Source organism: Pundamilia nyererei, unplaced genomic scaffold (assembly GCF_000239375.1).
Source record: "Pundamilia nyererei isolate P.nyererei 1_Seehausen unplaced genomic scaffold, PunNye1.0 scaffold00247, whole genome shotgun sequence".
NCBI lineage: Eukaryota > Metazoa > Chordata > Actinopteri > Cichliformes > Cichlidae > Pundamilia > Pundamilia nyererei.
In genome coordinates this window covers 441,612-452,602 of record NW_005187648.1, presented here as the reverse complement: position 1 = coordinate 452,602, position 10,991 = coordinate 441,612, and positions in this window count along the sequence as shown.

Sequence of the window (10,991 nt, the reverse complement as noted above, 5' to 3'; positions counted from 1 at the left end):
GAGAGATGCTATATATCTGTCCATCTGGGTGTTCTGTTAGCCTTTTGTGTATTTCTGTGCTATATACTCACCCAGTGATTGTGTGTCTGTAGGTGTGTGTGTGTGTCTGTGCACAGGTCACGAACATAAAGTCCTGCAACCTTCCTAGTCACCATCCTAAAGCCTCTCCTTTCCTTGTCCTTCCACAGTGTTGAGAGGTCACAAAATCAGTGAATGTCAGATAGATGTACTGACGTTTGAATCATTTGTGGGTCTTCGTATGCTGTAAACATGTATAGCTGTGTGTGCACATCCCATTACGTCCTAATATGTATCTAACAATACACGACTACAAACTGTGAGTGTGTGTGTGTGTGTGTGCACGAGTGTGTGTTCTGTGGCCAGCAGGACCAGATTTTGACCTGTGACCCTCCCTGCAGGTCTGGACCTGGATTAAAGGCCTAATCTCTTACCTGTCACTTTACACACCACTGCACATGTCTATAAAGGCTCTGGCGGCCAGGACACAAACCCCCACGCATGCATGCACACATATAAACGTGCACAAAAACCCACATTTTTAAATCCATGCACACACAAATGCTATATACACAGACAATATTTCAAAAGTACATTTTTAAAAATCGCTGCAAAAAAACAGCCTGCGAGTGCAGGGCGATGCACACGGACACGTCTTACCCAGTGTGTACAGCGGCATCCCGCTGAGCTGAACATGCTGAAGGTGCAGCACTGTGAGCCGGCTGCTCCGTAGCGCTTTAGACAGAGCCTGGACAGGATAGTCGACCAAGGCCACATTGCAGACATCCAGTCTGTAGAGACACACACTCTGAAACACACACACAGTGCAGACAGAGTGAATACAGACAACTGCAGAAAAAAGACTCGTCAGAATGTCTGATCTGACCAAGAGTAGAAAAGAAGAGAAGGGGAGGATGAATATTGAAAGAAAGAGCTTCACCAGCGACTGTCAAACACTCAGACCTGTGGAAAGACAAGTGGAGAAGGTGCTTCTAAGGACTCGCACTCGAACAGTGGACTGACCTGTCTGTCCTCCCTGACATCAAACACTGGGAAAAAACCCGGAGAAAGAACAACCCTGAGTGACAGGGAGGTTAGGTCCATGCTGCTGGAGGATATGGAGAGCTGTTGGGGCAGATGTGGGTGTCTCGGCCAAGGTTATCAAAGTAGATCTCAAAAATGAGAAAAGGTTAAATTTTCATAAGTTATTCAAAAAGCTAAACATTTTCATTACATAGAAAATGATTTTTTACTTTTTACATTTTGGTGATTATGATTTGTAGTTCATGAAAATCTCAACTTATCAGGAAAGTTCATTTCTAGTTTGAGTCTAGTTCAGTACACGCAACCACAATCATGGGGAAGCCTGCTGACCTGTCACTAGACGATAATTGACACCCTCTGTAAGGTAAACCACCAAAGGTCATTGCTGAAAAGGCCGGCTGCTCACTGAGTGCTGTTTGGAAAACTGCTAACGGAAAGTTGATTGGAAGGAAAACTGAACAAGCAACAATAAATGTTCATTGAAACCACTGGAGGGCTTCACAAAGAGTGGACCAAGGCTGGTCCCCACACAGACCCCGAGATGAAAGCCCTGATATTAAAACTAAAAGTGAAACTATAAATAATTATTAAGTCATAATTGTAGCAAAATGAACCAAACACTTACAACAAAGCTAATGCAGAGATATGTTAACCCTTCCACAGCATGTCTTTATCCTGTCTTCCTTCTCTCGCCCCAGCCAATCACAGCAGATGGCCCCGCCCCTCCCTGAGCCTGGTTCTGGGGGAGGGGCGTTTCTTCCCTTTTAACAGGAAGGTTTCTTCCTGTTAAAAGGGAGTTTTTCCTTCCCACTGTCACCAAAGTGCTGCTCATAGGGCGTCATGTGATTGTTGGGTTTTTCTCTGTATGTGTTATTGCAGGGTCGACCTTACAATATAAATAAAACTGTGTAAATAAAACTGAATTGAACTGTTGCTTCCCGTGCTCGTCATATTTTCAGTTTTTTGCCTTCATTTCATTTGAATTCTAACACTTCACAAAACTATAAATATTTATACTGTTGTGACATTTACCATAGTCAGTGAGATCCACTGTTATTGCTACAACATGTGCCAGAGCTCTTACCAAGCCGTGGGTTAAAATGCAGCAGCACCAAAGAAGCTTCGACAGTCCTTTGGTCTTTACGTGGACTCAAAGTCAAATTTCTCCTTCTGTCCCTCCCTGATGATATTAATCTAACAGTCACTTAACCCTCAGAGCTAACGAGCTATGCCTGCTAATGCTAGTTGTGATAATCCAGCGTTTGTGTTGATGTTCATAGCAGAACTTCTCACCCGGTTTGCTCTGCCCTGCATCTTCAGTCCCGGTAATGTGCCACAAACTCACTTTGCAGGATGTACATTATCCCTGGGAGATAGCCTACATGAAAAGATTGCTATTCCACTGCGTCAGCCAACCTGCTTTATCAAATGAGCGAGGGCCCTCCAACTCGATGTTCCCATACTGCTGTTGTCAGAAATGTCAAGATGTGTTGTAGATTCATAGTACAAAATCATATCCAACAAGGACGATGCTCCCTGGAATAGAAAAAAAAAGCAGAGGGAAAAAAATAAAGAAAGCAAGGCCCCAAATTTGACAGGAATGTTATGAAGTTTCTTTGGAAGGAAAAAAATAGCCTCTAATCTGATACAAGGGAAGGCCTGAATATGAAACTGTATTGCAACTGGAAGATGAAGATGAGCAAAATAAGTTTTGCTCATAAAACTCACATTTTCTTCCAGTTGGGCTGCCTGCAGATTGATGAAATCAAAGTGCAGCGATTTCAGGACGACTTCCAGAGCTTCACAGGAGCGGTGGTCTAATCGCTCACCTTGATGGAGGCAAGCAATCAAAGGGAAGATAATTGGGAGGCTGTTTGCTAACAGGCAGAATTGCACTACTCTAAATGTGCTTTATCCTTTTTTTCTGAAATGAACATTTCAGCAAAAATCACGACAAAACAACTTCCCTTATAAGCAAAGTTTATCTGTGTGTGTGTGTTTTCTTTTAATAAAGTTCTGAGAGTTAATCAGAAACACAGAAAGAGAAATAATGACAGCTCCAGTTTTTCATGATTGGACTTCCAAGATGTGAATGTTGGAGGGTCCATTGATTACTGTCTGCCTGCAAACCATCGTAATCAATAACACAGCACCTCAACTTCTGAAGCTGCTAAATGTAGTCTGATTACTTTACCTGCACACTGAATGTGAAATAACAGTTTAATGGTATATAATAGCAAAATACATATAACAATGTCTAAACTGGCAACTTATCCTCTGTGCCAGAACCCAGTGGTGAATTACAACTAATACATTTAATTATGTTTTTATAATTTACTTGAGGAAGTCACGTTGATGCCACTTTATACTCATAACATCACACAGAGAAGTATGTTTTGTTCAAACGTCAATCATACTGACATATCGTAATAATGACGTTCAAATTATTCCTATTTTGTTCATATACCACAACTACAAACCAGTAGTCATCTCCAGAAGCTTCGTGTAATAGAAACCACACAATCAAATGATATCATAAAACTGGTGCAACATAAAAACTGCCCAATGTGTAACAGACTCAGTGATGGGCACACCTCTGCAGGAAATGGTGCTATAAACATGCAACAGCAGAATGTGGTTTGTTTTGTGTAAATTAAATCCAAATTCACATTTTAGCTGCAGTGTTAATATGTAGTTGTCATTCATTGCTCCTGTCCGTGTAAAACTTCAGAACTCATTTATTTTATTTTGGTAAAATACTCAACATGACTTAATTAATACCATGTTCCATCTGTCGTGTTTTGTTTGTGGGCAGAGGAGATGCAATGCAAAACATGTTTAATGCTAATTTAAAATGCTGAGGCATGTAAAACGACTGATAAAACTGATAACATGCTACTATTCCAGTTAGAGAGGTTATACGCAACATGTTAGAACCAAGGTGAGTAGGCACACGAGTCAGTACATGAGCACAGCTCATAAACGGTACTGGAGATAACACCAGAGAGCCAAAACACCAGTAACTGGTTGATACAGCTGCACACGAGACGGTAACACTAGGGACAGCAACTGGACAGCCTACGAGTCAGTTTCCTGCACGCTGATAATGTTCACCAGGAACCCAAAGGGAACGTAGAAGAAAACACTGCAGGCCAACTCCCAAAGTTACCATCAGGTGTTCTTCACAGGCCTCAACCTCTTAATCCAGCTTATCATTAGGAGCAGATACAGGACAGATTCCACAGTGGAGCGAACGCAAGCCACCTCCTGTGCATGCATAAAGCTGCATGCATGACACTGACTCACTAATCTACCTCACTCAGATCTACAGAGAAGAGTGGATGTGAAGTCAAATGGTTACAAAGGTGATGCAGAGACATGGAGCTGCAACGAGGCATAATATTAGATTTATAAAACAACTACATGGACAAAAGGTCAGCAGGACTTTAATAGAAGGCAGCCACAGCCAAAAACCTGCAGAAGGTAAGCAGGACTAATGAGCTGGTCTTAGTGGCTAGAAAAGGCCTAGTTGCAGACTATGCAAAGGTGCCTGGAGACTATCCAACACATAGTAGAAGGTTTAAGTTGGGACTGCGTACACTGAGAGGTACAACCATGTGGCAGGGATAGTGTACAGGAAAATCTGTGCATGGCATGGACTACAAGTCCCCAAGTCCCGATGGGAGACACCAAACTTCTACATATATTTTTTATTGGAACCTTTGAGGAACCAAAGAAATATAAAAAACCGTGTAAAGTTAAAAAGTGGGGACATGAGTCAGAAAGTGTCTAGTACAGTTAGAGCTTGGTATAAGAATGAACCCACCTTGTACCAGTATAAGCTCATGCTGCTGGTGTAATGCTATGGGGGATATTTTCTTGGCACATTCTTGGACCCCTGATACTTCAGCTGAAACATTGCTTATAATCACAGCCTTACTGAGTTTGCTGCTGACATGTCAATATGGACAACATATTATTGTTTACGTTACGTGAATTTCTACAATGGCGGATAAAATACTGTTGCTGTTGATCTGACCATCTGCAGTTTCTACACAGACACACACAGAAGCTGTGTCCCAAAGCGTCGGCTGCATCCTCCCAGGGTGCATCTGTAGACCGATTACGTCACAGCAACGCGATGAAGGCTGTCCCAATTCGTAGACTCCTCCGAATCTGGCGAACAAACGCGTCCTCCTTTTCACCAGATTTGGAGGATGGAGGTCCTTCGTGTCCCACCATTTCCCAGAATTCATAGCGCGGCTCAGCCCATTCCAGTTTCCAACAATGGCGGCAGCTACTAAGTTTTAATATTACTCTTATTCCTCTTTCTGGGTCACAAAATAAAGTTTTAACATATTTCCAGGCAAGAATGTAGCTGTAAACCTCAAATATCTGCTCGGTTTATCAAGATATCGCATATTTGCAAAAGTGCTCCGACGTTTTCGGAGACGTCTGTCCACCCGCTCGTCCACCCGGGTCAATAACAGCGGACTCCCGGCTTCATTGTCTTCAAACCCCCTGCGCTCTTTCACTACTCGGGTTAAACATGATATATAAGTCACTCTGATAACTTTTATTATTGTTACTGTTGGGCTTTTTTCAGTGTTTTATTTGTTCCTGAGTAAATCGGTTTGGCTGAGATTAAAGTTATTAGATTAGATTAGATAAAACTTTATCAATCCTCCGGGGTTTTCACACAGCTGAATAAACGTCAAACAGAAAACTGATTAAACAGAAGTGTGAGACGGTCGAGAGTTTACTCCACTGTCCTGTAATATTTTAGTTAGCAAGGAGCAGACGGCCGAGTTTGTTAAACTCCACCGAGACAGCGGTGACGCAGATCTGAAGGCAAGACCGTCCCATTTCACAGCCTCGCACTTCTGGTCTTCTCGGTCTTCGGAGGACCCGGCCCACGTAGACCACGAAGGCCGGGTCCTCTGAAGGATGCAGCCGACGTTTTGGGACACAGCTAGTTACTGCGATAGATGACATCAGCTAAGTAGCCAACTATCACAGATGTTTTAAGGCTGTCAAAGCCCTCATTACACACTTTATAGAGTTCTCTCACACAGGCATGAACATTTTCACTTTTCTCTCGTTTAAACTCTCAAAGTTCAAACTTTCGTAGAAAAATAAGTCCACTGTTACAGAATGAAACCAAAGGCAGGTGACAACGTTTCGTCGACATTGTTGAGTTTGTTGGGGAGAAACTTACAAACACACAGTGCAGCACTTCAGAGTCACACTGCTAGGATCGAAGATTAGTTTAAATTTGACAAGCTGAACGCACTCTGTACTGTACAGGAGACACGGCTTGACAATGATCTACAGCCAATCAGGACGCAGAACACAATGCGCAGTAAAAACCACGTTATAGCGAGGGACCGCTGTACACGTGGCTGGGATTTTAGTTTTAAATGAAAACATAACATCTCTGCTTTGCATTCATAGCCTTAGCATGTGTGATTTAGCTGATCTCAGGTCAGTCATTAATTCCACTTACAATATCAATGAATTAATACAGATACCACATTTTACACTGAAATATGAAATATGAGGGTTCGCATTTAGAAAAGTGCTTTTCTGATTTTTGTCACTAATCCCTGTTTCTTAGTGTTTGTTGGGATTATCGAGGCCCAAATTCAATACAGTTCAAGAAAGCAGGCAAATACAGCTCACTAAGAACACGTCTCCATCAGTTCAAACCTGATGAACTGCTCCACTGTTACTGTGTCGCTGCAGGTTTCAGCACGGTGTCATGTGTAACTGCAGCACGTGTTGTCAAATTAATAAAGGTATTTTCTTACTTTTCAGAGCGTTGAGCTCTTTAGGCCATTGTAGGGTTTGATGTTACCACTTTGCAATCTGATTACTGTAGGAAGTCACTCCAGCCTGCTCAGAAGTCACACTCCACATTAAGCTGTGACTGATCAGGCAAATTCATGTGACTTTTAAGACTCTTAGTCTCTCCCCCTTTGCTCTATCTCCTGGGTTCATTCTTATCTCCCTGGCCAAGAAGGGGAAACGATAATTACTATCATAATTATTTCCAAAATGATTTTTCCCCTCTGTTTTAACAATAATCACCTAACTGAGCGATGGCAGAGGGCGTGTGGGGTTGAAGGGAGAGCCATCTGAAATCCCATTTTTTCTAATCCGCCCTGCGTCGGAAAGATAATAAGGCAGCAGCACCCGCAGTCAGATGTCATCAGTGCGTGACGACAGTGACGCCCATCATGGCATCACACACAAGTTTACACTGCTGCTGTATGCAGATGTGGCTCCCGCTCTCCATATTAGCACGTTTAAAGACCTCTAACAGGAGAAGAGCGTCCAGCTTGGATTTAAAACTTCAGCCAGTTATATGCAGTCAAATCACCGGCCGACAGACTGAGGGGAGACTGGATTAGTTTCATTCAGAGCTAAACTGTACTTTAATCAGCAGGACTAGATTGTGTTTGAATTCAGTTGATGATAACGATTTGATATTTGTGTCAGGTTAAGTCAAGCTTAGCCTCTCCACCAGGAAACAGACAACCCAGCCACGGTTAGGGTTTAGTTAACATCCATTTATTTCATCCTTGTCTGTTTGTTCCCACAGTGTCAGCATATAAACTGCACTGCAAAGCGGTTTGGGTTCAAGGCTAAGATGTGAACCAGGATTTACGTCTGTTATTATAAATCAAATGCTATATTTAGCATTATTTCAGGATAACAGCATTAAGATCACGAGCAGGGTTTGGAGGACTGTCAGCTCTACCTTGGTGCTACAAGCAAAGCTTGGAGACCAGATCAGGTGAACATTTTAACCAGCGCACCAGGATTTAGGCTCAGTTGCATTTTGTCGCCGTGCTGAAAAGTATTTGAGAAACAGGAAGCTGCTGTCTTTAACATGCACTCTCTGTATGTTGGCCATCATTTGGAGTCTGAATCACAGGCTGATACTGGCTCTTTGGTATCTGTGTGTCTCTGCATTTCTGATGGAAAGGTAAAAAGTGAAGAAGAGAGGAGAGAAACATGCTTCAACCTGCAGAGTGCTCTGCAGCTCGCCTGTTAGCGTCACGTGTGTGGGAAGATCAGAAATATAGAAACCAGCCAATCGGAGCTAAGTCGCACAGCATGTAAATGACTGCACATATCAGACCTTAGGCTAACCTGTTTATAGTTTGTGTGTCTGGAAAAACTGTTGGCTGGTTTCTAGCTAACAGATTTGGTGTACACAGGATCAGATGTGTGACTAACCATAGTGCTTCTAACATGAGCAAACCAGCCTAACCCTACCCCTGACCCTAAACATGCACACCAGCGGGCTCTGAGTTACACATCAGCTCTGTTTAGTGTTTCAATCTGATGTTGGTTTGAAAACCATATAAAACTAATCTCAGCTTCTGGTAAACTGGATTGTTTGGTCAGCAGATTGCAGAAATGCATTTGTGTGTGTAAACATTACAAAATGACTGGGTGCAGCATGCAGTCACAGTCATGCTTAATAATGACAGAGTGAGGGCTCATCTTACCTTTGAGATCCAGACACTCCAAGCTGCCACCTACATGCACGCCCTGCTGACAGACACAGAGGAAGAAGCTGGAGACGTGACAAAGAATGCGCGCACACACACACACACACACACACACACACACACACACACACACACACCCTCCACCCTCCCCGGCCTTTTTCCGTACGGCCTCGCCATCCACGCCACGCTGTGCTGGCGTGATCGGGGAGCTTATTGGATGCCACAGTATGAATTATGAATTTCACACAGTTTACCGCCACCGTTGATGGTGACACAGCGTCCTAATTAACCAGTGTATAATAATTAGAAACAGCTGGTCATCAGTTGATGTGTTCATTTTCAGAGCCAGTGTTCCACATACATCTAATTTGACTGCATCAATCACTGGAGGTGGCAGATTTGTGCAGCGAGTGGAAAACACACTTTTTTATTTTTGCCTTGACAAGCAAAACAAGGAACAGGAACAGCGACTGTGGATTGATGAACATCGCTTACAGGAGGTCGTTCAGGGTAATGTGTACCTCAGGTCTCTGTTGTTTCAAAGACCAGAGATGGTTTGTATCAGTCTGGTTGTTTTCTGGCAGATATCTCACCTTCTTTTGTTTATTTTTGCTTTAAAAATGTCTCATTTCGGCAAAATGAATATCTGCAAAAAATATTACATAGTGGAGGCTTTAATGATGGCCCCACATCCACCAGGGGGCCCCAAACGTGAGCAAATTAAAAATGTGCATCGTCTTTGGTCCCCTCAGCTCATTTGTGCTGTTAACTGGAAGGAGGCTGCACAGAGCCCAGCGTTTAGCTGATTTTCATCAACAAAAAGCAAATTGCAGTGCGGGGTGCCCAGTTGTGCTCAAGGCCCCGTAAAGCCTTGCCCAGCCCCTGTCACCTCTCTCTACCCACGTGTCAGTCAAAGGCTTCCTGACTAACCCCCCCTCTCTGCGTCGACTCCTCTCTGCTGGCTCGCTGAATTGCCACCTTCTTCTCTTTTCCAAGCGGCGCCTCGTTTCCTTTCTCGTTGCTAAATACGATTCATTGTTCAAAGAGACACGTGGAGCACAAAAGGACTTGGAAGGCTTTCCTCGCTCGCCTCTACTGCCGCACAGAAGAGAGCAAGGCGGGAGACAAAGGACGCCAGCCATAATGTGCTCCCGTTGAAGGAATTAGGCAGATCAATGGGACATGAACGGCGCTGTTTGTGTGTGCGAGAGGCTGGTGTGTAATTGTAGAGGTGGCTGAATTTATCCCTGGAATTATCTTAACTGAGACGCTCACACTCGAGAACAAACGTGTTTACAGACACATACATACTAATGTTACACACACATGTATGTGCTGCACGTGCTGTTCAGGTAGAAGAGCATCTTACTGAGCCAGACGTGCCTGAGTTGTAGCATCATATATATATATTAGAAACACCAAACCAACAGGATTCGTGGGCGTGTTTGACATTTTTCTCAAGCGCTTTTATCCATTTTAAGCATCTTGTTTTTTGGACAACGATTAGGGTCCTTTGATAATATTAAAAGAATAAAATGACCCCTCCCCCATCACTCACATGTTGGTTGTTTTTTTTTGCTGCCTGCAGCCAACAATAAAGGTAAAAAGCATCAAGACAAAATCTGAGAAAGAAAAAACCGGCAGCTACAGAGTCCACATGCTGTGTGCTTCTTTATGCATGAGCCAAAACATCTGGATTCTTATGTATTCGTATGTTACTGTCTCCTATTTCCGTCTTTCACCTTAAACTTGGATGACAGGTTATAAAGCTTGTTCTATAAAAACTGCAGCTACTTACAGCTGCTCCTTTTCACTGATTTGTTTGATGTTTTTGAGCTTTTTTTAAATAAAACTGTTATGTACATTAAGTCACTTTAAATATGAGTGTTTGCTATAGTCTGGACTTCAATATTCCAGACTGCAGAGCTGCTATAATAATGATATTATTCAAATATTCTTCCATGCTCTATCACACTAGCATGCTCTGTTTGTGCTCACAGCTCTGGTTGCTTTGATTTACAGAAACACTTGTTATTGACCATCGCCGTGGCAGCAGAGACTGGAGTGTGATTGGCTCTGCTCATCGAAGGATTATTAAAAATTTCAGGGGGGGGTATTTGCTACAGGTTTTATACGCATCGTAATAAATAATGAACACTACTGCAATGTTTGTGCATTTACACGAGCCTGAAAATAGTGAAAGCCAGGCCGAGGCCGAGCTCGTTTAACCCCAGACTGGTTAATCCTGTCTCAGATCTGATTGGTGGATTCTTCTCTCCCTACCAGTCACCATCTAAACCCACTCCATGAGCGATCCCAGCACGTCGCCGCTGACGGCTCACTCAGGTTATCAGGCTGGTCGTTATTCTTTATCATTTGCATTTATATGAAAATAAATAGTTTTTT